Genomic DNA, 26217 nt, shown 5'->3' with positions numbered 1-26217 from the left:
CTAGATTCAGACTGACATGGGTTTAGGTTATTGCCTATATAAGGGCAAAAGGAGCGTCTGTGGTTCTGAAAATTCCGGACCCCGCCATAATGGTGTACCAAGGCCTAAACACTCGTGCAGAAAATATCATCATACCACGACGAATTTGGTATCAATAGACCGGTAATGATCAGGACATTATGCCTGTGTATTTGCGTCACGATCGAGTGATGCTATCACCCTTAAATCACTGTTCTTGTCCTGAGCCCACGGCATCCATCTTGTGTCTTGCCCTCATATAGTCAATTGATTAAAGGCTGAATTTGATCCAAAGGACACGTCCACCTTTCTCTGACTTCTCCATGACCTGAACAGGCTGAATCTGCCTACGTGATGTTGGCCTCACCAAACCAGTCCATGCCCTCTAGTCAATCTATATTAAAGATCTGAGCAACTTGTTGTGTACATTGGCCTGAGCAAGATTAGAAGGCCGAATACAGTAGCCATGCCTGTTTATGACCCACAAGCATCCCTTATCCTACATTTCTATCTTCCACACCTGGCTCTGTTTCTCTGCTTCTGGGCTTTTACAATGGGGAGGTGACTGTTTATATGATGGGGAGGAAACCAGTTCTATTGTGAGCTTCTCCGGCCTGCACAGGAAAATATGTGAAGTTTGACATATGTTCATGATGGAAGATGGGTTGGTCAGTTTGGGCAAGTAGAATGGAATTCATAATTATAGCCTGCTTTGTTATGGTACCATGGGAGCGACCTACAATGATGTGTGTCACAGCAAGAATGTGAGCCTAGGGGCAAACTTTTTGTATAAAAAGCCTGCCTGAGAAAGCTCAGGCAGGCTCCCTCTTTCAATTGTAAAACTACGGTTGGACGACGAAGCCTCATAATTAATTATAATAAAGATGTCTTTTAATTTTACAGATTGCTGTCAATTCCTTTGCTGCTTTATTATGCAAACTGCTGGATAGATCCCTGGTGGGGAGAGTGAGTCATGTTTCACTTTTCTTCACTTCCCCGGCTCCTAACCCCCCCACCCCCCACTCCTGGAATATCTCACCTTGCCTGCTTTCACCACCTAGCCCCCTGTCCTTCTGTGCCCTTTGACTAAGCACTCCTTCTCCCCTTTTTGGGGAAAGATTCAAGTTATAAACACTGGAGTCTCAGCATACCCGCTGAGAGAGTTCACAGCGCCATGGGGGCCACTCACAATTGAGGTATGGTATGGTACCCCTTGCCAAAGTACTCCCTCTCCCCTTTTTGGGGAAAGATCAGTAAATAGGCCTTGGAGTCTCAGAGACCCCTCTGAGAGAGTCCACTGCGCTTAGGGAGCCTCTCACAACAGAGATGGGGAAATGATACCACTCCCCCTGGGATCACAGCTTCTGGACATTGGGCGCAGCTTTGACTCGCCTACCGGTTTGTGTCCCTGTCACCCTGCCCCTCCTCTTGCCATGCCGTGTCTCTAACCCTCCCCTCCTCTCCTCCTCCACTCTCTGTCTACTTCCCCTATTCTTACCCCCCCCCACTCCCCGGAATATCTCCCCATGCCATCTTTTTCCCCTACCTATATGTTCCTTTTTGTTTGTCTCATCCTTACTTGTAACTAAAATTGCCGTGCTCTAATAAGTGTGTAACCTTTGAAAAGCTGTAACCTGCAAAGCTCTCTGATACCTCCGGGTCTAGACAGCACTATATAAAACCTTTTAAATAAATACCCTTTCAATCTTTCCAAAAACTCCAAGAAACGTTTAAAACATAAATTACTGACTTGTCACCCCAAACCCTTAATAGTTGATACCTGCGATTGCCTCTCCTATAAAAACAAACCTTATTTTCCACTCTAAACGCCCCTCCTCACATCGGACTCTCTGCCTACTTCCCCTATTCTTACCCCCCCCCCCCCACTCCCCGGAATATCTCCCCATGCTATCTTTTTCCCCTACCTATATGTTCCTTTTTTTTTGTCTCATCCTTACTTGTAACTAAAAATGCTGTGCTCTAATAAGTGTGTAACCTTTGAAAAGCTGTAACCTGCAAAGCTCTCTGATACCTCCGGGTCTAGACAGCACTATATAAAACCTTTTAAATAAATACCCTTTCAATCTTTCTAAAAACTCCAAGAAACGTTTAAAACATAAATTACTGACTTGTCACCCCAATCCCTTAATAGTTGATACCTGCGATTGCCTCTCCTATAAAAACAAACCTTATTTTCCACTCTAAACGCCCCTCCTCACATCGGACTTTCTTCCCCGACCGACACGGAACCCTCTCTCCCTCCCCCTCCTTTTCAACTGAGCTCCGCCTCAATGTTATTGCTCTGACACTATCTAACATTCAACGTAATCTCTCAACGGTGAAGACGGAACTAACGTGAGTCAGAGAGGCTTTTAACGCCCTTAACACCAGGCCTTCCTCAATCATACTCATTCCGCCTATTCTTGCTTCCCAAACATCTCCCAACTTAACCGTTGAAAAACCACACCCCTTTGCAGCAGAATACATAGTTCTCTCCGAGCAGGGGGTGATACTCTCTGCACCCTCTATGCAACTCCTACCTACCTAAACCCTTGATTACTGATCATCCACTCCCGTATTCCAGCATCCCAGTGATCTTGGGAACTAGCAGAATCCCCTCCTCTCCTATCTCCCCAAGACCCACAGCTCAACTTACCACCATACACTCTTGCTCCCTCACCGACGTCAACCCTAATCCCCTCTCCTGTATATTTGTTAACTGTTGCTCGGCTGTCTGACATGCAACTGTATTATCAGAAACTATCCTCAGTGAAACTATTGACATTGCCTTCCTTACAGAAACCTGGCTTAATCACCACTCAACGACCATCTTTGACTTACTCACCCCCCCCCCCCGGTTACTCTATCATTAGGAAAGACAGACCTGACAGAAATGGGGATGGTTTAGCTATAATCTATAAAAACAAACTTCAACTCGCCTTTGTTAAGAACACAGACCACTTAACATTTGAAAACCTTGGTGCGTAACTCACTGTGCAGGGTTATTCCCCTATTTGTCTACATAACATCTACCACCCTCTGGGTGATCCTCTTCCCTTCATGAGGAACTATCTAACCTTTTTACACAATCCTCACTTTCCAACTCTAAAAATCTCTTCTTATGAGATTTTAACATCCACTGGAAAAATGTTGTAGATTCCTCAGTCAGCCACCTCATTAATCTTCCTGAGATCAAGAAACATATTTGTTAGACCTGACATCATTGGCTTGAGTCTCTCCTCCATTTTTCTGTTTGCCTCTACTGTTTTACGATGTTTTGCTGGTATATGCTTTGGGCGCCGTGTCACTGCTAATCAGTGCCATAGCGCAAGTGCTCCCGATGTTAAAATGATGTATCTATTGTATCCATGTTTGGCTTATTTGGTTTACTGTCAGTCCCTAGTCTAGTGCACCAGGAGTGCCGGGGCTTGTAAATACAAATGCCGCTCGTGGGCTTCCAGCACGTGTTGTGCCACCCACAGGAGCGGCTTCGTAAAAGAATGTCTACGGGTCGGTCATTGCGAGACCCACGTGCAGTCTTGTACTGTCACGCCGGCTGCGCAGGTATACCTACCTGCCAGCCCCTTCAACCTTCCCTTAAACTTCATGTTAGTCACCCCTATGGTAGGCCCGTGGGCAGGGTGCATTGTAAGTGTAAGGAAGGACACGCCTGACCAAGTTGGCATGTCCTGATAGTGAAGTACCGCCATCTTCGTGCTTCACTATTGCGAGGTAGCCTACTCTCCTTTGATTAGAATGGGCCGCCGGGATTATTAATGCTATGATCCTAGCTGGCTCGGAGAGTACGGTGCAATGTCGAGTTTGGTATCCCTGAACTCGGGGTTTAATTACGCATCCATTGGTGTGGATGGTTTTTGGACTCTGGGTTCGAAAGTAGTACTTTTAGAAAGTGTCTATTTTCTTGTCTAACCATATCTGGTCTCTGCTGGTCTTACGTGTGTGTGACAGGAGCTGGGTGGCTCCACGAGGTCTGGATGAGTCAGTGTGGGATGAGTGGGACATTACGTTGAGAGTAGGGGGAGAGTAGTTGTTGATAGCCTGCCTTGCCTGATACAATGCTGGCTCCACCTCCTGCCAAGCGACTGATGGCTCTGTGCCTGCCATGGACGATCCTAGCCCCACCTCCTGCCAGGAGGGCGATAGCTCTGCTCCTGCCAGTATCAATGCTGGCTCCACCTCCTGCGGGGCGTCTGAGGACTCTGCCCGGCTCAATGAATAGACCAGGTGTGACTACCTAGCTCCACCCACCGCAGACCCAGGATGTTGGGAAACCCCCGGCATAGACAAAGGGATCAAAGACGAAAAGGGGTATAAGAGAAGGACCCCTGAACTAGGAAATCAGATCACTTCTGACAAGGAACCCTGTAACCAAGGACAAGAAGCCGCTGATCTAAAGGACTGCCTACCCCTTCTGCCCGTGTGCTGTTGTTGGGGGAATCCTGCAGTGCTTCTTTATTTTTGCCAAGGAACCAGGAGAGAGGAACTGTGTGTGTACTCTCACGCTTGCTAAGAAAATCTCCAAGGACTGGAAGAGTGCCAGTCTCCTGCTGAAGTCACAGGGCTAAAGGACTTCATCTGCTAAAAGTGCTATTTGCTGGAAGTGTGAATCCAGCACCTCTGAAATGAACAGCAATCACGACGACCGGACGCTGGGCCCAACCGACGCCAGCAGCAACGCCAGTGAGTAGGAGTACGGCTCTAACTCCAGAGGACCTCGTGTCTGCCCCGCTGCTGATCGCATCAACCGTGTGCCCTTCGACGCCGTGAGCGCTGCTCACTCTGTGCAACTGCATCATCGATGACGCCTGCTGAGGCCTGATCGACACCGAAGACGCGACGCCGGATTGCTCGACGCCGCTGATCATCGTGTGCTTCATTTTCCTAAGGTACTGTGTTGTTGGGGGTCCGTGTGACTCCAGGCCCGACGCAGAGCTCCTCGCGGTCGCCGCCGCACCTTTGGATTAACTTTGCCTCGACGTTGTGTAACTCCCGTGTGGGTTACCCTGTTGCTAAGAACTGTGTTTCCAAGAAGAAGATTTGCTTGTTACTAAAAGACTTTTGTGCTAAAGAAGAAACTACCTTTGAACTATCCTTTTTCCTTCCCGAACGTATTTATTCCGATTGTGTACAGTTTTGCCGTTATTTGGTCTTGTGCTAAGTCTTATATAAAAATACTTATTTTTATAATACTACTGTGTCGTGTCCATTTGTAGTGTATTCACTTTATTACTGTATGTGGTCATAATTGCTTAACACACAGCCTCTGAGATAAGCCTGTTCTGCTCTGCCAAGCTACCAAGGGGGTGAGCAGGGGTTATCGAAGGGTGTGATCCCCTTGCCCTGACTAGAAAAGGAGTGTCCCTATTTGTCAGAAGCGTATACCTCTGCCAACTAGAGACAGCCGGTTCTAACATTGGGTGCAGCGGTGAGGATTTGGACCTTGCATTTATGACCCATGTACAGTGATTAGTGTGCGCTACGTAGTGAAAGCAGACCATAGCGCAGTCACAATCTGATTCGGAAGGATCCTATTTGTGTTCTCCGCTTTTCTGAAACTTGATTTTCTGAACACTGCCAGTTTTAACCATGAGTGACAACGGAGTCACTGCCCCTGCTATCGTTGTTGTTGAAGAGTTCGAGAGGAGTAAGCTAAAAAGATACAAGAAAGATGAGCTGAAACACTTTTGCAACCAGTTTGAAGTTCCTACCACCGGCCTCTCGAGAAAAGATGATTTTTATAAAGCATTACAGGCCTGGTGGGAATCCAGAAATCCCTCTGATGTGGTGGTGGTACCCACAGAGGAAGGGGAAGAGGAGGTGCCAGTGAATGGACCTGTGCCCTCTCCCGGAAGCAGTGTTTCCTCCAAAGGTCTTTCCCCTGAAGAAAGAGAAGAAAGGGCGAAAGAGCGAGCTTACAACATGGAGATGGCAAGGCTAAAGATAAATGGGCAGTTGGAGTTAGAAAATGCAAGAGGTAGAAGGGAAGCTGATTTAGAGATCAAAAAGTTTGAGTTTGAACGAGAGAAGTTAGCTTTGGAGCGTGAAGCCAGGTTGAGGGAACTGGATATCCAAGCTAAAAAGTTAGAGTTGAATCCCTCTGGTGGCAGCGTTCCATCCGAGCCTGCAGAAAGTAAGTTTTACTTCCCGAAAGATGTGATCAAAGATTACAATAAGAATGAAGATATTGGTCAGTGGTTTAAAGCATATGAGTTAGCATTGTTGGCCCACCAGGTCCCTGAGAAGAATTGGGGAGCGGGGTGTGGGGTCGCTTTGTGAATGAGGGAAGAGATACCCTGTTAGACATGCCTGTTGCGGATAGGATGTCGTATGCTCATATGAAAGATGCTTTAATGTTGCGATATGGTTTAACCCCCGAGCAGTACAGACAAGCTTTTAGAGAATGCAAGAAGTTGCCTGGTACGACGTGGGTTGAATATGTGTCTTATTTTTGCAGAGCCATGGATGGTTGGGTAAAGGGCAGCAAAGTGGAAAGTTATGAAGCTCTCTATGATCTGTTTGCGTGGGAGCACTTGTCTAATAACTGTTTTCCAGAGCTGCGCCAGCACCTGATTGATAGCAAGATATCTAACCCTAGAAAACTTGCTGAGGAGGCGGACCGCTGGGTCAGTACCAGGGTCCACAAGGGTCCAGTGGGAGACTCAGCCAAAGGTGGGCAGGGTCCCCAGCAGAAGAGTGGGGGGGACAAGGGAAAACAGAAGGAGTCTCAGAAAGGGCCCCAAAGTAATCCCCAAGGGAACCAAGGGAAAGGTTCCCAGCCTCCCCCTGAGAAGAAGCCAGGGGCCCCGACGGGTAAACCTGTTCATAGGGGCCCCCTAACCTGCTACGGTTGTGGGCAGGTGGGACACCGGTTTTATGACCCCCAGTGTCCCAAGAAGGATTCGAATGCACCGCCGCGTGCGCCCCCTCGTCAGTTGACAAGTGTAGCCTTGGGAGGGGAGGAGATGGTTGTCCATGGTGGGAGGGGTCCCGCAGAAATGTCCCTGGTCTCGCTAGGAGACATGCAAATGGTCCCTCCACCCCCTCTGCCTAGTAACACTAGTAAATATAGGCAGTGGGTGACCATTAATGGCCATAGAGTGGAAGCTCTCAGAGACACCGGAGCGAGTGTGACAGCTGTCAAGTGTCACTTGGTGTCCAGAGAGCAGGTGGTTCCCCACGCATTCTACCCCGTGATAGCTGCCGATAACTCCCAGAAAGAGTGTGAGGTGGCTCAGGTTTCCTTTGAATGGGGGGGAGTTTCAGGTACTCTTCAGGTTGCTGTGAGGCCCGCCATGCCTGTCGACTGTCTCCTGGGCAATGATTTGGAAGACTCCCCTTGGGCTAAGGTGGAGAAAGCGGCGCACTTGAAAATGTTGGGTGTGCCAGAGTGGGTGTGTGCAACCACTCGATCCATGACAGCGAGTAAGGGTGTTGATGGGGTCCCGGAGCCTGAAAGTACGGCCCAGGACCCAGCTGTGAAGAGAAGAGGCAGGAGGCGCGGGAAACCGGCCCCCGTCGTTCCCGTGGTCCAGAAGGAGGTAGACCCTGAGGGGGATGCCCTGGAGCCCACAGGGGAACAAATTGCCGAACTGGGAGATCTGCCCGAGCTGACCCACTGGCAGCAGGATGGTGGTCCCTCCAGGGAGGAATTCTGTGCGGAACAGAAGGAGTGCCCTTCTCTTGTGGGCATGAGGCAGCAGGCCTCAGCCCAATCCTCAGGTGATCAGTCAGGGTCACATTTTGTGTACTGGGAGAACGACCTCCTGTATAGCGAGCCTAAGGCTGCTGAGCCTGGGTCAGCCCGTGTGCTGGTGGTACCCCAGCGCTTCAGAGCCTTCTTACTGGGTTTGGCTCATGACGTACCGTTAGCTGGACATCTGGGGCAGGACAAGACCTATGACAGGCTTGTCACCCATTTTTATTGGCCTCAGATGCGTAGGGATGTAGACATCCATTGCAAGACTTGTCGCACTTGCCAGGCAAGTGGGAAAAGCGGAAGGAAGCAGAAGGCTCCCCTCCAACCTTTTCCAGTGGTCAGCACCCCCTTTGACCGGGTGGGTATTGACATTGTTGGGCCCCTGGACCCCAAGACAGCCCTGGGCAACAGGTTCATCCTGGTCTTGGTGGACCATGCCACGAGGTACCCGGAAGCCATCCCTCTCAGGACAGTGACGGCCCCCGTGGTGGGACGGGCACTGATGGGTGTTTTCTCCCGGATGGGGTTCCCCAGAGAGGTGGTGTCCGACCGAGGCACCAACTTCATTTCGAACTATATGAAGTCTCTGTGGAAGGAGTGTGGGGTAACCTACAAGTTCACCACTCCTTACCACCCTCAAGGAAATGGGCTGGTTGAGAGATTCAACCGGACCCTGAAAGGCATGATTATGGGTCTTGAAGAACCAATGAGGCGGAAATGGGACGTCCTCTTGCCATGCCTGTTGTTTGCTTACCGTGAGGTACCGCAGAAGGCTCTAGGGTTCAGCCCCTTTGAGCTCTTATACGGTCACCCGGTAAGAGGGCCTTTGAGTCTGGTCAAAGAAGGCTGGGAGCAATCTCCCAGGAAACCTCCCCAGGATGTATATAGTTACATGCTGGCCTTTCGGAACCAGACTCGGCGCTTCAGAGAGCTTGCTCAGGCAAATCTGGAGGCCAGCCAGGAGGAGATGAAGCGTTGGTACGACCGGAATGCCACTCTGGTAGAGCTTCAGCCTGGTCAGGAAGTGTGGGTCATGTCCCCTGTAGAACCTTGTGCGCTCAAGGACAGGTGGACTGGACCGTTTAAGGTTGTGGAGAAAAAGAGCGATGTCACCTACCTGGTGGACTTGAAATCTCCCAGGAACCCCTTGCGGGTCCTGCATGTCAACCGTTTGAAGCCCCACTTAGAAAGGTCCGAAGTGGGCATGCTCCTAGCTACAGATGATGGAACGGAGGAGGAGAGTGAGCCTCTTCCTGACCTCCTGTATGCTAAAGAGCAAGACGGGTCAGTGGATGGTGTGGTCCTCTCTGACACACTGACCCTTGAACAGAAACAGGATTGTCGCCAACTGTAGGGACAATTCCCGGATCTGTTTTCCTTGGTTCCGGGTGTCACGCATTGGTGTGTCCATGACGTTGACACCGGAGACAGCCCTCCTGTGAAGCACAAGGCTTACAGGGTGACTGACAAGGTCAGAGCGTATATTAAGGAGGAGGTCTCCAAAATGTTCGCGTTAGGGGTGATTGAGTCCTCTAGCAGTCCTTGGGCCAGCCCAGTGGTCTTGGTCCCGAAGGCTGCAGCGCCTGGTGCTTCACCAGAACTCCGGTTCTGCGTGGACTACCGAGGGCTCAATTCGGTCACGAAGACTGACGCGCACCCCATCCTCAGAGCTGATGAGCTCATCGATCGGTTGGGAGCTGCCCGGTACCTTAGTACGTTTGACTTAACGTCTGGGTACTGGCAGATCGCCTTGACCGATGGGGCAAAAGAGAGGTCAGCGTTCTCCACACCAGATGGGCTATACCAGTTCCGGGTGATGCCCTTTGGGATGAAGAATGCCCCCGCCACCTTCCAGAGGTTGGTCAACCAGGTCTTGGCTGGACTGGAGGAATTCAGCGCCGCCTACCTGGACGACATCGCAGTGTTCAGCGCCAGCTGGGAGGAACACTTGCGCCACCTCCAGGAAGTGTTGTTGGCCCTGCGCGGAGCAGGCCTCACAATCAAAGCCAGTAAGTGCCAGATTGGGCAGGGTTCTGTGGTGTACTTGGGGCACCAAGTAGGGAGCGGCAAGGTTGCCCCCCTGCAACCCAAGATTGATACCATCCTGGCTTGGGCGCCGCCCAAAACCCAAACTCAGGTGAGAGCCTTCTTAGGACTCACGGGTTACTACAGGAGGTTTGTCAAGGATTACGGTAACATTGTGCACCCCTTGACTTCGCTGACTCCCAGGAAGCAGCCACGAAACGTGATCTGGACTGATGCCTGTCAAACGGCCTTTGACACCCTGAAAACTGCAATGTGCACAGCACCTATACTCCAGGCACCCGACTTTTCGAAAGAATTCATTGTTCAGACGGACGCTTCAGAGCATGGCGTGGGGGCTGTTCTAGCTCAGGTGAATGAAGAGGGCCGAGACTTGCCTGTAGCCTTCATCAGTAGGAGGTTACTTCCCAGGGAAACGAGGTGGAGTGCGATAGAGAGAGAAGCATTTGCTGTGGTCTGGGCGCTGAAGAAGCTAAGACCCTACCTGTTTGGGACTCACTTCCGGGTTCAGACAGACCACAGGCCCCTCAGATGGTTGATGCAAATGAGGGGTGAGAATCCCAAACTGTTGAGGTGGTCCATTGCTCTACAGGGGATGGACTTTACGGTGGAACACCACCCTGGCACAGATCACGCCAATGCTGATGGTCTGTCCAGATTTTTCCGCCTTAGTGATGAGGACTCCCTAGGTTAAGGGTAGTTCTCCCCACATTTCAGCTGGAGGGGACACGTGTTGGACCTGACATCATTGGCTTGAGTCTCTCCTCCATTTTTCTGTTTGCCTCTACTGTTTTACGATGTTTTGCTGGTATATGCTTTGGGCGCCGTGTCACTGCTAATCAGTGCCATAGCGCAAGTGCTCCCGATGTTAAAATGATGTATCTATTGTATCCATGTTTGGCTTATTTGGTTTACTGTCAGTCCCTAGTCTAGTGCACCAGGAGTGCCGGGGCTTGTAAATACAAATGCCGCTCGTGGGCTTGCAGCACGTGTTGTGCCACCCACAGGAGCGGCTTCGTAAAAGAATGTCTACGGGTTGGTCATTGCGAGACCCACGTGCAGTCTTGTACTGTCACGCCGGCTGCGCAGGTATACCTACCTGCCAGCCCCTTCAACCTTCCCTTAAACGTCATGTTAGTCACCCCTATGGTAGGCCCGTGGGCAGGGTGCATTGTAAGTGTAAGGAAGGACACGCCTGACCAAGTTGGCATGTCCTGATAGTGAAGTACCGCCATCTTCGTGCTTCACTATTGCGAGGTAGCCTACTCTCCTTTGATTAGAATGGGCCGCCGGGATTATTAATGTTATGATCCTAGCTGGCTCGGAGAGTACGGTGCAATGTCGAGTTTGGTATCCCTGAACTCGGGGTTTAATTACGCATCCGTTGGTGTGGATGGTTTTTGGACTCTGGGTTCGAAAGTAGTACTTTTAGAATGTGTCTATTTTCTTGTCTAACCATATCTGGTCTCTGCTGGTCTTACGTGTGTGTGACAGGAGCTGGGTGGCTCCACGAGGTCTGGATGAGTCAGTGTGGGATGAGTGGGACATTACGTTGAGAGTAGGGGGAGAGTAGTTGTTGATAGCCTGCCTTGCCTGATACAATGCTGGCTCCACCTCCTGCCAAGCGACTGATGGCTCTGTGCCTGCCATGGACGAGCCTAGCCCCACCTCCTGCCAGGAGGGCGATAGCTCTGCTCCTGCCAGTATCAATGCTGGCTCCACCTCCTGCGGGGCGTCTGAGGACTCTGCCCGGCTCAATGAATAGACCAGGTGTGACTACCTAGCTCCACCCACCGCAGACCCAGGATGTTGGGAAACCCCCGGCATAGACAAAGGGATCAAAGACGAAAAGGGGTATAAGAGAAGGACCCCTGAACTAGGAAATCAGATCACTTCTGACAAGGAACCCTGTAACCAAGGACAAGAAGCCGCTGATCTAAAGGACTGCCTACCCCTTCTGCCCGTGTGCTGTTGTTGGGGGAATCCTGCAGTGCTTCTTTATTTTTGCCAAGGAACCAGGAGAGAGGAACTGTGTGTGTACTCTCACGCTTGCTAAGAAAATCTCCAAGGACTGGAAGAGTGCCAGTCTCCTGCTGAAGTCACAGGGCTAAAGGACTTCATCTGCTAAAAGTGCTATTTGCTGGAAGTGTGAATCCAGCACCTCTGAAAGGAACAGCAATCACGACGACCGGACGCTGGGCCCAACCGACGCCAGCAGCAACGCCAGTGAGTAGGAGTACGGCTCTAACTCCAGAGGACCTCGTGTCTGCCCCGCTGCTGATCGCATCAACCGTGTGCCCTTCGACGCCGTGAGCGCTGCTCACTCTGTGCAACTGCATCATCGACGACGCCTGCTGAGGCCTGATCGACACCGAAGACGCGACGCCGGATTGCTCGACGCCGCTGATCATCATGTGCTTCATTTTCCTAAGGTACTGTGTTGTTGGGGGTCCGTGTGACTCCAGGCCCGACGCAGCGCTCCTCGCGGTCGCCGCCGCACCTTTGGATTAACTTTGCCTCGACGTTGTGTAACTCCCGTGTGGGTTACCCTGTTGCTAAGAACTGTGTTTCCAAGAAGAAGATTTGCTTGTTACTAAAAGACTTTTGTGCTAAAGAAGAAACTACCTTTGAACTATCCTTTTTCCTTCCCGAACGTATTTATTCCGATTGTGTACAGTTTTGCCGTTATTTGGTCTTGTGCTAAGTCTTATATAAAAATACTTATTTTTATAATACTACTGTGTCGTGTCCATTTGTAGTGTATTCACTTTATTACTGTATGTGGTCATAATTGCTTAACACACAGCCTCTGAGATAAGCCTGTTCTGCTCTGCCAAGCTACCAAGGGGGTGAGCAGGGGTTATCGAAGGGTGTGATCCCCTTGCCCTGACTAGAAAAGGAGTGTCCCTATTTGTCAGAAGTGTATACCTCAGCCAACTAGAGACAGCCGGTTCTAACATTATTCAACTATGTCACCTTCCTACCCATACCAAAGGGGCCACTCTCAACGCCATGATTTCCAACAAGGACTTGGCCTCCCTTTACAACATCCTCCCCATCAACTGGTCTGACCATCACCTCATTTTGTTCAAGATCGAATCCACTCCCCTCCTCCCCCTCACTAAAAATTGCAAACCCATGAAATAGACCAGAAATCTTAATCAAATACCCCCTGGTGAACTTGAATCTAAACTCCAAGCACAACGTCTTCTCAACCCTCTCTCCCAAGATGCCAATGAGCCCACTGAGCTTTTCAATAAGACCATCAATGATGTCATAGAGCTATTAGCCCCGCCCAAATTCAAAAACAGAAAGAAATATTCCATCCAAATCTTGGTTCAACTCAGATCTCAAATAATGAAAGATGTTCACTTAGACTGACGGAAAGAACATGGAGACAACACCCCTCCCCCTCTCATCTAGCCTGCCTCCGAGTCGCTAGATCTACTTATAAAAACACATCTTCAATGAAAACGCTACCTTCTTCTGAACACAACTTAATCGTGCCAAAAACTGACCCAGAGAACTGTTTAACATATTACGAAAACAAACATCTTCAGCCCCCCCTTAAACTGGCAGCCTCAACAGACAGATGTGAGGAAATTGCTAACTAAGCATGGGCGGAAAATCCGTTTCGCTCGCGGATTTTGCGGATTTTCGGAAAATTCGCAATCCGCGAGATCCGCGAATCTCCCGCAAAATCCGCAAATCCGCGAGCAGCGGATTTTATGGCTTGCTCGCACTGTTCGCGTGAGTTCGCGGCTTGCCAGTACAACTTCGCACCCCGCGAGTAAGTGCTAAATTGCAGAAATACGATCTTAGCAAAACTGAAACTACTTACCAGGTTCAAAAGTTCAGGCTCATCATTAGTAGCCATTTCCTATAGTGCTTCCTGAGGGGCCCCTCCAGAGTTCAGTTGCCAGTTGCAACTATTATGTGACCCTGCTCTGAACCTCAGAATAGTTACACATATGCCACAAAGGTCCTGAATTACAGCTAAGGGAGACAAGCAGGAGCCAGGCTGGAAGTTAAAATCCATTAATCAGCCCCTAATTCATTATTGTCAGTTGGGGCAGGGCAGGTGTTGTAACTAATTTTGCAACAATGAAAGCACTTAGCAAGTGCAAAAGATCACTAATCAGGAAGCACTAAGGAAGCAGGTGCCAGCTAAAAAAATATTCTGTGACACATTAATCAGCCCCAAATTAATTCAGGTCACTTGAGGCAGGGAAGGTGTGCTTTGCTTTGCCGAAAATAATGTACACTGGACAACCAGAGGGTGTGGTGATGAAACAGAGGGTGGCATGGGTGGGCCAGAGGGTGGCATGAGTAGTCAGAGAGTGGCAGTGGTGACAGAGAGTGGCAGTGATGAAGAAGAGTGTCCCAAACAGGCTGGACACGTAGAAACAACAAGTTCGCAAAACTTGCGACCCGACAGGTAAGTTCGCAAATTGCGAAATTGTAAAAACCCTCGCGAACTGGCAGAAACACGCGCGAACACAAAAAAAATAAAAAATCCGCAAATTCGCGGGAATTCGCGGATTTTGCGGATTGCGAGTTCGCAAATCCGCAAAATTTGCGAACGCGAGATTCGCAAAATTCGCCCATGCTTATTGCTAACTTCTTTTTTTTTTTTTTTTAAACCACTCTTTATTGCAGAAAGTTTTCTTAACATTTTGTTCAACCCACCCCACCAACCCCGATACAGGCAATTTTAAACGATACTAATATCCATATCAGCTTACATTGAATATACTAAACATAATGAGAAACTATTACAAGAAAACAATACTACTGATATTTTCAACAAGGTAATTAAAGACATTACTGTTCTAGACATTCAATCCAATGCGCAAGTGGGTACCAAATTTCTAGTCCCTTCTTTTTCTTATTCATACCCTTCCTACTATATATTGCTTTTTCCAGGCTACATGTTGATAGTAATCATGCCCGCTATTGTTGAAAAGATGGAGGAACGGTGTCCAGCCAAGCCGAAGCCAGACAAATTCTAAGCACGGCCATTGAGACATAAAGAAGTCCCTTTCTGTTATCCGCACGAATCTCACTGTCTACCCCCAATATTATTTCTGATGTAGTGATCTCTATTTGTGTCTCAAATATTTCAGAAAGAAAGTTGAAATCACACATCTAATGGTACTGAGTGCCCCACAAGTAGCAAACATATGTATTAAATATGCTTCTGGCATCGCACATTTGGGGCATGATGTCCCTTTACCTGTACTCCATTTAGCAAGCCTGTAGGGGGAGTAATATAAATTTAAAAAAGTTTTATAGAATTGGGCTTGCAGTTTAGAGGACACTAAAAGCGACTGAGAAAATTGAAATGCTTTCTGAATAGAAATAACTGGGGTTCCAAGTTTATTCTGCCAATTGTGAGTATGTTTATCCAGGTCGTCGGGAAAGCCAATGATTAAATTGTTATATATTTCCCCAATTTTAACTCTACTACACTGAACAACTGTTTCGATTAAGTCAATTTTCTGGAATACTGCCCTACCACCCCCCTTTTTCGTTATATGATCCCTAACCTGTAAGTATTTAAAAAAGTCCCGATGCTCTAAGCCAAATTTATGTTTTAAAGATTCAAATGAAGTAAAACCTGCTGGCTCATACAAAGAGCCAATTTGGACGATACCTAGTCTGATCCACCGAGTCATACAGGTATCCGAGAAGATCTATGGGAGGTTTTTATTACTGATAAAGGTTGTATATATATATTTATTTTTTTTAAACATATTTTATTGGATTTTATATAGCCATCATACAGTACAAAACAAATATCACATCTTCCAATTCTGTCAAATATGTCCCTGTATTAATGCCCAACTCACCCCATTACTCCCTCCCCCCTACATATTCGGTGATGTGGGCATATTCAAGTCTCCTAACCCATTATAGTATAAGCTGTATAGAAAGCTTGCACATCATTGTTCCTTGTTTGATGATCACATGCACGATTATCGTTCATTCATCCCCCTCAATCAGTTGGTAGTCCCTCAAAGCTTGAACCAGGGCCTCCCACGCTCTCGCCATCTCCAAAACCCTATCATTGCCAACCCGTGTCGCTTGTCGGAGCCTGACAACACTCTCACAGTTTGCCCATTTACAGAATTCCGTGTGCCAGCGCTTGCTCGAAGGCCTTTCCCGTGATTTCCAAAGCCAAGTTATTTCTCGTTTGGCCAACAATAGCCCTAAATCAATAAATTTGCTGGTTATTTTAGTTTTAGCTGTGTGTGGGAAGCAATGCAGTGTGGTTCTGAAAATTCCGGACCCTGCCATAATGGTGTACCAAGGCCTAAACACTCGTGCAGAAAATATCATCATACCACGACGAATTTGGTATCAATAGACCGGTAATGATCAGGACATTATGCCTGTGTATTTTCATCACGATACAATGATGCATGCAGGAGTTATTGGCAAATTCATTCTGAGCCCACAGGCTCTAGGTTGTGAACAAGCGTCCATTTTTAGTTGTTGCCCTTTACATAGGCATATACATGAGCCAATGATTCTTAAAGGACACGTATTCCTTAGCTTGAGTTCTTCCTGACTCCCATTTGACCTGAACAGGCTGAATCTGCCTACGTGATGTTGGCCTCACCAAACCAGTCCATGCCCTCTAGTCAATCTATATTAAAGATCTGAGCAACGTGTTGTGTACATTGGCCTGAGCAAGATTAGAAGGCCGAATACAGTAGCCATGCCTGTTTATGACCCACAAGCATCCCTTATCCTACATTTCTATCTTCCACACCTGGCTCTGTTTCTCTGCTTCTGGGCTTTTACAATGGGGAGGTGACTGTTTATATGATGGGGAGGAAACCAGTTCTATTGTAACCTTCTCCGGCCTGCACAGGAAAATATGTGAAGTTTGACATATGTTCATGATGGAAGATGGGTTGGTCAGTTTGGGCAAGTAGAATGGAATTCATAATTATAGCCTGCTTTGTTATGGTACCATGGGAGCGACCTACAATGATGTGTGTCACAACAAGAATGTGAGCCTAGGGCCAAACTTTTTGTATAAAAGGCCTGCCTGAGAAAGCTCAGGCAGGCTCCCTCTTTCAATTGTAAAACTACGGTTGGACGACGAAGCCTCATAATTAATTATAATAAAGATGTCTTTTAATTTTACAGATTGGCTGTCAATTTCCTTTGCTGCTTTATTATGCAAACTGCTGGATAGATCCCTGGTGGGGAGAGTGAGTCATTTACCACTTTTCTTCAGTTGGCGCCCAACGTGGGGCCTTATCATGGAGTGGTTATCTACAGGAGTATTTTGTCAAAGGATGGAAAAACTGCTGGGAAAGACAAGACAGAATTCTACCAAAAAGAGGTACTCTGGGCACAGGGTTTTCTGGGGGATTATCTGTCTCTGTGGCCTAGTATGTTTTTTTGATTTTTCTGACTTAAAACTCTCCTAAAGATGTCACTCCTGACTAAGGAACCCATTCTTTTTTTTGCTGTAAGTTTTTTTTAACAGACTGTTAGTGCAGTGGGGAATTGACAGTTATAATCTGGACAAATATTTGTGTATATGCAAATTGCAATTTGTATAGGCAGTTGAAGAGATATTTTCTCCATCTGTTTTAGTTGAAGAATAAAAATGGGTCGCTCCCAGTCCTTTGGTTCTGAGTCCTTGGTTATTTATTGGTCGCAGAAATGTGACGCAGTCCTTAGTTATTTATTGGTCGCAGAAATGTGACGCTTTGGTTTGGGTACCGGTACATTTGGTTCATTTGGTAGGCCTTTTGGTTGCTGTGGTTCAGATTATCGTTGGATAATCTTCCTCAGTATTGGTTCCTTGGTTTTATTTGAACACTGCAGTATTCAAAAACCGTGGGTCACGTACATTTGCGTGTATATCGTTGGAGATAGCCCCATGAAGTTTGAAACCCGACTAGTGAGCGCAGATGCCTGGTCGCGGTATTTTGTTTGGTATTAGTATTGACTAGGTTGCAACAAAGGATTCCCGGTTGGAGGATTCGCGTCTGATACCTCCGGTTGGAACTCCAATTTATGAGCTCTCTCTAAAAAGTCTGTGAGGCTGTCCCTTCTGCAGCCTTCTGGAAATCTGTTGAAGAATTTAAGAAAAACAAAAAAATAGGAACTAAAACGTTTTTGTTGTAAATATGGTTTACAACTAGTTTTGGCAGGTTATTTTTTAACACAGTCCGTAGGCTGTTCCTTGTTCCTGTCCAAAGTGTTGACCTATGGGTTAAAATGTGTGTTTAAATGTCTATGTTGTTTGTGGGTTTTGTTGTAAATTGCTACTGCGCGATTTACAAGAAATGTTTAGAGCGCGCTGCTTTGTGTGTCCTGAGTGTTTGACCCCCCTTCTGTTTTGTGTCTGGAATGAGCTCAATGTATGTATGTGTATGGGTCACCTTCAATAGATGTAAATAAGGCTCCAAAGAAAAAAATGAAAAAACGAAATTGCCTGTTCTTTAGACGCACAGTGTTAGATGTTCACAGCCAAGTCTTTTCAGCTGCAGTATATCCCAGTTAGGCAGCTGCGCCTAGGCTTGTGTGTTAATATGTATCTAAATAATAGGCAAGGGATGTAGTGAGCATTTTATATGTAGAACAGTCACAAATAGCAATAATTAGGCTTCATTAGAATTTTTTTTATTAATTATGAAAAATAATTATTAAAAACAAAGTGCTACAAAAATCGTTTTTTAATATTTGTGAAGCTTAACACTCATGCTATGACCCCCTAGCATTAAAATGTTTGATTTAAGTTATGTTGTACCACGAAAATGACCAAACACTTCTGTGCGCAATTTCCCTTACCCTAGGCGCAAACAAGCTCATTTCTATAAGGTATAACTTAGTATTTTCAAAAGTATGACTCATAAATTGGGTATTAGACATTCTAGTAATACCCATTATGCAATAAAATATGGAATATTTTTTTCTTAGTATCCAGAATACAAAAGTCGATTTTCACATAAATAGACTGTTTTAAATGGTTTCAGGGCCCCTGTTTAAAGTGTCTCTTTAGTAAATACATACATTTAGATCTTGATATATATATTTGCAGGTTGTGCCTTCTTAGGATTCAGCGAGGCAATGTGTCATAGAAATTGTTTTAAATATAGTGAAATATTGCAGGTTATGTGGAAATGGTTAAACCTACTGGCCTTGTCAGCTTCAGTTACCAGGAGCAGGGGACTGGCAGAACCTGTATAACGTGTTTCCAGCAGTAGCGGCCAAGATGTTATCTTGTAAGGCTGTCTTGTTGACATTTGTGACCTTTTTAATTAGGGCCTCGCCTGTGGAATGCAGCATGACATGGTTAAGCATGCATCTGATGCTAACTTCAGCTGCCTCTTTATATTTAAATCCCTGCCCCTGCCACGGTCCTAACCTGAGGTCACTTAAATAGCCTGACTTGCTCCATAAAGCTAATTCCTGCTCATGTTTATAATTTAAAAGTATCTTCTTAGAGCGTTACAAATATGACATTATCTGGGATGGGATTTTCGTTTTTGGGAACTAAAATGAGCAGAGGATGCAGGGCCATGTACAGCAATGATGATTGCATTTTAGCCAAAGAATAAATAATAGCTCCAGCATGTTTCCCACAAAACGCTTGTTGTTTGGTAAATTATGTCACCAACACATTCATTTTCAATTAGATATGTGCTGACACAGCATTGCATCCCGCTAATAATAATAAAAGGAACACCACACGTGGTTTGCATAGCTCCCAGTTGCTTTCAAAATGCTGCACACAAGCGCTTTATATGAGATGTAGTTGATTGTATATGATTTAAATCTGTAACCTTCATTCATTGCAGGCTGGCTTGTTCTCATTTGCCGCATTCACATTACATCTGCGTTAAAAGCGCACATCTGAGATAATAAACAAATAGGAAAGGTATTCCTCATGCAAAATTGTAGCACCTGCACTTCATGTCTTACAAATTAAGCACTGTGTAAAATGAAGGAACATGATTTAAAAAGGGCAAATGCAAAAGTGATTTCTTTGAGAAAACAAATATCAAACGTTCTGCTAAATGATCTGTAGAACTGGTATATGTGTGTCTCCATGCTAGGAACACATTTTTTTTTAGTTAAGTTTATTTGACAAAAAGAAAAACGAAGTGTTACATTGAGTTTTAGATAGGCAATAAGTAGAAGCCCTTCCCCAAAATTCTGCAACTTAAAGGCCTTAGGCCTGAGTGAGAATGCGCGTTTTTGCAAGGTACATGGAAAATAGGTTACAGGTAAGTAATGAAAAGTTTTTGTATGTCACGTTGTGTCATGTTTTGTAGTCTGATAAAAAGGGTTATAATTGATGTTGTTATGCAAAATGTGTGTGTTGTGTATCTTTTCTGCTTCTTCCTACAGATAATTCATGGATTAATTCACAAGACACGTGAGTTGGCTGGGTGAAGAGAAATGTTTTTTTTTTTTTTGCGTAACCTCTTTAAGAAAAAATGTGTGTGTTTATGTTTCATTTATACATTTGGTCCACTGAAACGCGTTATTTGACACAGCGACACTATATTTTACAGCAGAGTATCAATTACCTGATGCCCTGCTGTCAAAAGAAGGGCATGTGCCATGGTATTATGCATGACCGTTTATTCATATATGCTGTTTGTTTGTCTGGGCTGTTTTTCCTTGTGCTTGATATACAGCAAGTATATCTTATGGCTTGAGATGGCTTGATATGTGTATTTATTTTTTTAATGTTTTTTGTGTATGTTCTGTTCTATGGTGCTACTTTGAATTACAAGTTCCCCTGTGTTGTGAAAGAACACATATGACGATATGCATTGTTTCACAATAATTTGGATGAATTTGTATTAAGATAAATTTCACAGATATGGATCTCATACTGTGAGCAGTAAGGCAGCAGTTTTTCCAGTGCACGCCTAAATTTGGCTGTAATAATTTTTTTAAGAAAACTAAAATGATATACTGGATCATAGATTGCCATCCGTTGTTAGTCACTTAACTGCCTTTTTCCTTAAGGACAGGCAGCTCTGCATTTATGTATCCTTGATTGGGCCTAAGGATGGAATTATAGATCCGTGACTAAAGGTGGCCTAATTTTGATATCGCATTTTTTTGATCGCATTTTTTGATTCCTGAATAAGCCTATGGATTCATTTTTTTTTTTCGCTGAAGAGACAACTGAACATTAGTTAGAATTATCGTGTAGGGTATAGATTGTCAGCGGTAGAGTTAAAATTCTGTAACATTGGTCTTTTCATGTATCCCCGTGCTCTTGGTGCTGTGTCACATGCCTTAGGCCACCCAAGCAAACTCTTGTCCTTCCTATAGATTTTTCTTTTTGCTTCTTCCCTGACCAATGTTGCATCATGTTTAGTTATTGAAGATTTTAGTTGTGTCCTACTTCCATTTTTTTTCCCTTCTCCATCTTCCTTTCACCAGTCAGCCCATTTATTATTATGGGTGTATTGTTCATGTTTACACTTCAAGACTGCAGTGATGTAGTAGGAACCCCCTTATGCCACATACATTCCCTTTTGATTGATGAGACTAGTTTTCAAGAATTTTCTTTAGACCCACTTCTAATGTCTTTTCAGACTGACTGTCAGGATAGTGATAGCCTGGTTAAATGACCCAATACAAGTTTTCCATCTCAATAGGAGATATCTCAAGTTTACATTCTTTTTAGTACGGCATATTTTTATGTCTATTTTTAATTTTTCAGTTCCCTTCTGTTTCTACTGTTTCAATTTTTTAATAAGATGTGTTCTAATCATGCAGATACCAGGACTCTCTAGTTCTTGTCCTCTTGTCTGCACAGTTGATCATTAGCCTTTGTATTACATAGCGCACTTGATGCACATTGTTTTAAAAAGGGACTTTTTCTTCATGTCCTTGATAATGTGTATTATGCCATTGCTCTATTTGAGATGTTCTAGATAAGGAGTTTAGGAACCCCTAGGCTTCATCATTAAGGAGAATATGTATTTACCCCATTAAATAATGTATCCTATTAGATAATGCCACTGTATGAGGGCATCCATTTAGGTTCCCATGACGAATTGCCACTCCTTTGCAGATTGCAGGCCACTTGCTTGCAGCCCTCTTGTCAAAAAGCCAACCCATGAACTGTTTTTATATCTGACTTGAAGGAAACTAACAATTGTGTTACACTTCCTATATCACTAGGTTCTGCGGGAATCTTCCAGAGTCAAAAAGGAAGAATGTTACCCTGCAGACCGGTGATCAAAAAAGCCTGGTCCCCATCAGTAAACATGGCAGACGACTACAGACTTCTTGGCCTTGCAATTCCTGACAGCAATCAGCAGCATGAACAGCAATCAGCAGCGTGACAGCAATCAGCAGCGTGAACAGCAATCAGCAGCGTGAACAGCGGTCATCAGCATGGACAGCGATCATCAGCGTGCCTCCAGTGGTACCTCCTAAGCAAGCCATTTGTTTCATCAGAAGGCGTTGTGAAAAGAAAAGAAAAAAGGAGCTGATTTTCTATTTTGCCTCAGAAGTTCAGTGCAAAGATGCGAAGGATCCCTGCTTTTGATGGCAGGACTGTCATCCACTTTGTGCAATTTGTTCAAACTGTCATGTGCTTGAACCTCTGGCAGCGCGCGGTCCCCTGACCCCCTTGGCCTGAGTTTTTGGCTTTTCCCCACACACACCTCTTTTCCCTTTGCTCCAGCAGAAAGGCAGTGCACCTGAGAATCCAAGTTTGGAAAAGGCACTACATTCCGGTGCCCATGAGAAGAGCAGCTTGATCGTCCTCTGACACTAAATGATGAGTGTTGGAGTCTGAAAGGAGCTACTGATCTTGAGAGGTTGATTCTCAGTGGTGCTTGTTTCTGCACAAGATGTTTTGTGCCCTTGATCAATGAAGAGCACATTTCCTGAGGTGTCACAGAGAAGAGACACTGGTGCATTTGTTTTAAGACATTGAGACTTTGAATGAACTGTGGGTGTTCCAGGAGGGCACTCCTACTGAGCATGAAAAGGCCTGGATCAAGAGGCCCAATGAGAAGAAGACACTGGAAGCGGATTTGATGGATAATAGAAGCCTGCCAGGAGAGGCTTTGACTGACTCTGGGTATTTTCTTTGAGCTTGCATAGAATTGGAGTTTGGAAACTAATTTTTGCTGCTTTGCTGGCATTTGTTTTAAAGTACTATTCTGTTTAGTAAAAGCAGAATGAAGTCTCTCTGTGGAAGTGTATCCTTTTTTCATCTGAGAGCATTGATCAGGAACGCCATTGTTTCACTTGAACATATAATAGATTACTGAAATGCATAGGAAGCTATATAGAATGTTATTAGATATTTCTAGGATTTGCCTTCTGTTTAGGATTGTGGAAAATTATGATTTCATTCGTAATAATGGTCACTACATCCTCCCGTGGTCTATATGTTCTCAACAACGTGTTTACTAGTGTCATTCTAAAATGACATTGTCTTTTGTGGGTGGGATTGTTCTTGTTGCTACCCAAATTGACATCTGTACCCACCTTCCAACCTATGTCTCTTCCTACTATTACTTCTTTGAATTTGACTTTTTGCTTTTCCTTTTCTCTTGCTTTTTCTGAAATTGTATTATGGTTTTTTGTTAAATTTTTGATTGGTTACCATTTGCCAGTTGCAGGGTCACGTAGGAGTACCAACGGTTCAGTTTGTGACCTGAGTAGTGGCAGTAGGCCTGCAGGACTTGCAGTGTCCCTATGACCTGCTAATAATCACAGCTGAAGTACTCTATCAAGATCGCGTGAGCGACATTAGAAAATGGAGATTGTATTGAGGAATGACGATAAAAAAGCAAGAGATGAAAAACCGAAATTATAGAATATTGTTCTCTAAGTGTGGTATAACTTTATCTATTTTAATACTTTTATGTATTCTATTAGTTATTATATTACGTCTGCACCAACTTCTCAACCTACTCTTTCTTTACTGTTTCTTCACATGACTTTCATATTTTACCTGAACATACATTGGTTAGGACAGAGTTTACTGATAGACCCTTCTGTACAGCTTCTACATCAACACTAGAACATCACTAATTGTTGGGTGGGTGATCTTATACCACGTACTACAGATAGAGGTGTTCACTATTTGGTCCTGCCATATATGGCCTTTGTACCACTACGTGTGTAAGAAGACTTGTCCCGAGAGAGTTGCTAAGTAGTAAGATAATACTACAGCAACCCCTTTGATGATCTGATAAGTATAGACCTAGATTCAGACTGACATGGGTTTAGGTTATTGCCTATATAAGGGCAAAAGGGGCGTCTGTGGTTCTGAAAATTCCGGACCCTGCCATAATGGTGTACCAAGGCCTAAACACTCGTGCAGAAAATATCATCATACCACGACGAATTTGGTATCAATAGACCGGTAATGATCAGGACATTATGCCTGTGTATTTTCATCACGATACAATGATGCATGCAGGAGTTATTGGCAAATTCATTCTGAGCCCACAGGCTCTAGGTTGTGAACAAGCGTCCATTTTTAGTTGTTGCCCTTCACATAGGCATATACATGAGCCAATGATTCTTAAAGGACACGTATTCCTTAGCTTGAGTTCTTCCTGACTCCCATTTGACCTGAACAGGCTGAATCTGCCTACGTGATGTTGGCCTCACCAAACCAGTCCATGCCCTCTAGTCAATCTATATTAAAGATCTGAGCAACGTGTTGTGTACATTGGCCTGAGCAAGATTAGAAGGCCGAATACAGTAGCCATGCCTGTTTATGACCCACAAGCATCCCTTATCCTACATTTCTATCTTCCACACCTGGCTCTGTTTCTCTGCTTCTGGGCTTTTACAATGGGGAGGTGACTGTTTATATGATGGGGAGGAAACCAGTTCTATTGTAACCTTCTCCGGCCTGCACAGGAAAATATGTGAAGTTTGACATATGTTCATGATGGAAGATGGGTTGGTCAGTTTGGGCAAGTAGAATGGAATTCATAATTATAGCCTGCTTTGTTATGGTACCATGGGAGCGACCTACAATGATGTGTGTCACAACAAGAATGTGAGCCTAGGGCCAAACTTTTTGTATAAAAGGCCTGCCTGAGAAAGCTCAGGCAGGCTCCCTCTTTCAATTGTAAAACTACGGTTGGACGACGAAGCCTCATAATTAATTATAATAAAGATGTCTTTTAATTTTACAGATTGGCTGTCAATTTCCTTTGCTGCTTTATTATGCAAACTGCTGGATAGATCCCTGGTGGGGAGAGTGAGTCATTTACCACTTTTCTTCAGTAGCAAGCAAGTAGCCATGTCGTAGTCTAGTTGTCTATCTGTGATTGTATTCAAAAGGACCCCTATGTCTGCCCAATAACTCCCAATATTTGGGCAGAGCCATAGCATATGTTCCAGCTCGACATCCTCCTTCAAACATCTGGGACATGCTGCATCTCGGACCTGGAAGTATTTCCGGATCTTGCCCGGAGTCAGGTAAGCCCGATGCAGAATGAAAAATCAATGAATGTTGGATCTGAAAAGGAAAACGGATATTCTAAGTAAGTCTATTTTGCTGCACGTCTGGTAGATAATAGCAATAGTACGTAATTTCATAGAAAAAATGAATGGACTACAAATTGAGAGGGGGGGGCCTGGAGGAGCAGACTGTAGTGTAGCCCTTTGAGTTCAATGGATGTTGCGCGCCTGGAGCTGCGGGTCCCGTAACACGTGACACCCGCCCAGCAGGGAGGCACAGAGATGCCCTCCCATGAGCGGAAAAGAAGGAAGAAGACGCAGAGAGATACTGACTCCCCCCCATGAGCGAGGCACAGAAAAGGTAGGTGGATGAATGATGGGTGGATGGATGGATGTAAGGATGAAGGATGGATGGATGTGTGAAAAGGTGGGTGGATGAAAGGGTGGATGGATGGATGAAAGGGTGGATGGATGAAAGAGTGGATGGATGAAAGGATGAATGGAAGGATGAAAGGGTAGATGGATGAAGGGTGTATGGATGGATACAAGGTTGCATGGATGAATAATGGATGGATGTGTGAAAAGATGGGTGGATGAATGATGGGTGAATGGATGGATGAAAGGGTGGATGGATGAAGGATGGATGTATGGATGGAAGGATGAAAGGGTGGATGGGAGATGGATAGATTGATGAAGGATAAATGTAAGGATGAAAGGGGGGACAGATGAAGGATGGATGAAAGGGTGGATGGATGGATGGATGGATGGATGAAAGGGTGGATGGATGGAAGGATGAAAGGGTAGATGGCTGAAGGATGTATGGATGGATAAAAGGTTGCATGGATGAATGATGGCTGGATGGATGTGTAAAAAGATGGGTGGATGAATGGTGGATGAATGGATGGATGAAAGGGTGGATGGATGAATGATGGATGTATGGATGGAAGGATGAAAAGGTGGATGGATGAAGGATAGATGGATGAAGGATAGATGCA

This window comes from Lissotriton vulgaris, chromosome 6, assembly GCF_964263255.1.
Source record: "Lissotriton vulgaris chromosome 6, aLisVul1.2, whole genome shotgun sequence".
Classification (NCBI taxonomy): domain Eukaryota; kingdom Metazoa; phylum Chordata; class Amphibia; order Caudata; family Salamandridae; genus Lissotriton; species Lissotriton vulgaris.
This window is presented reverse-complemented; position numbering follows the sequence as displayed.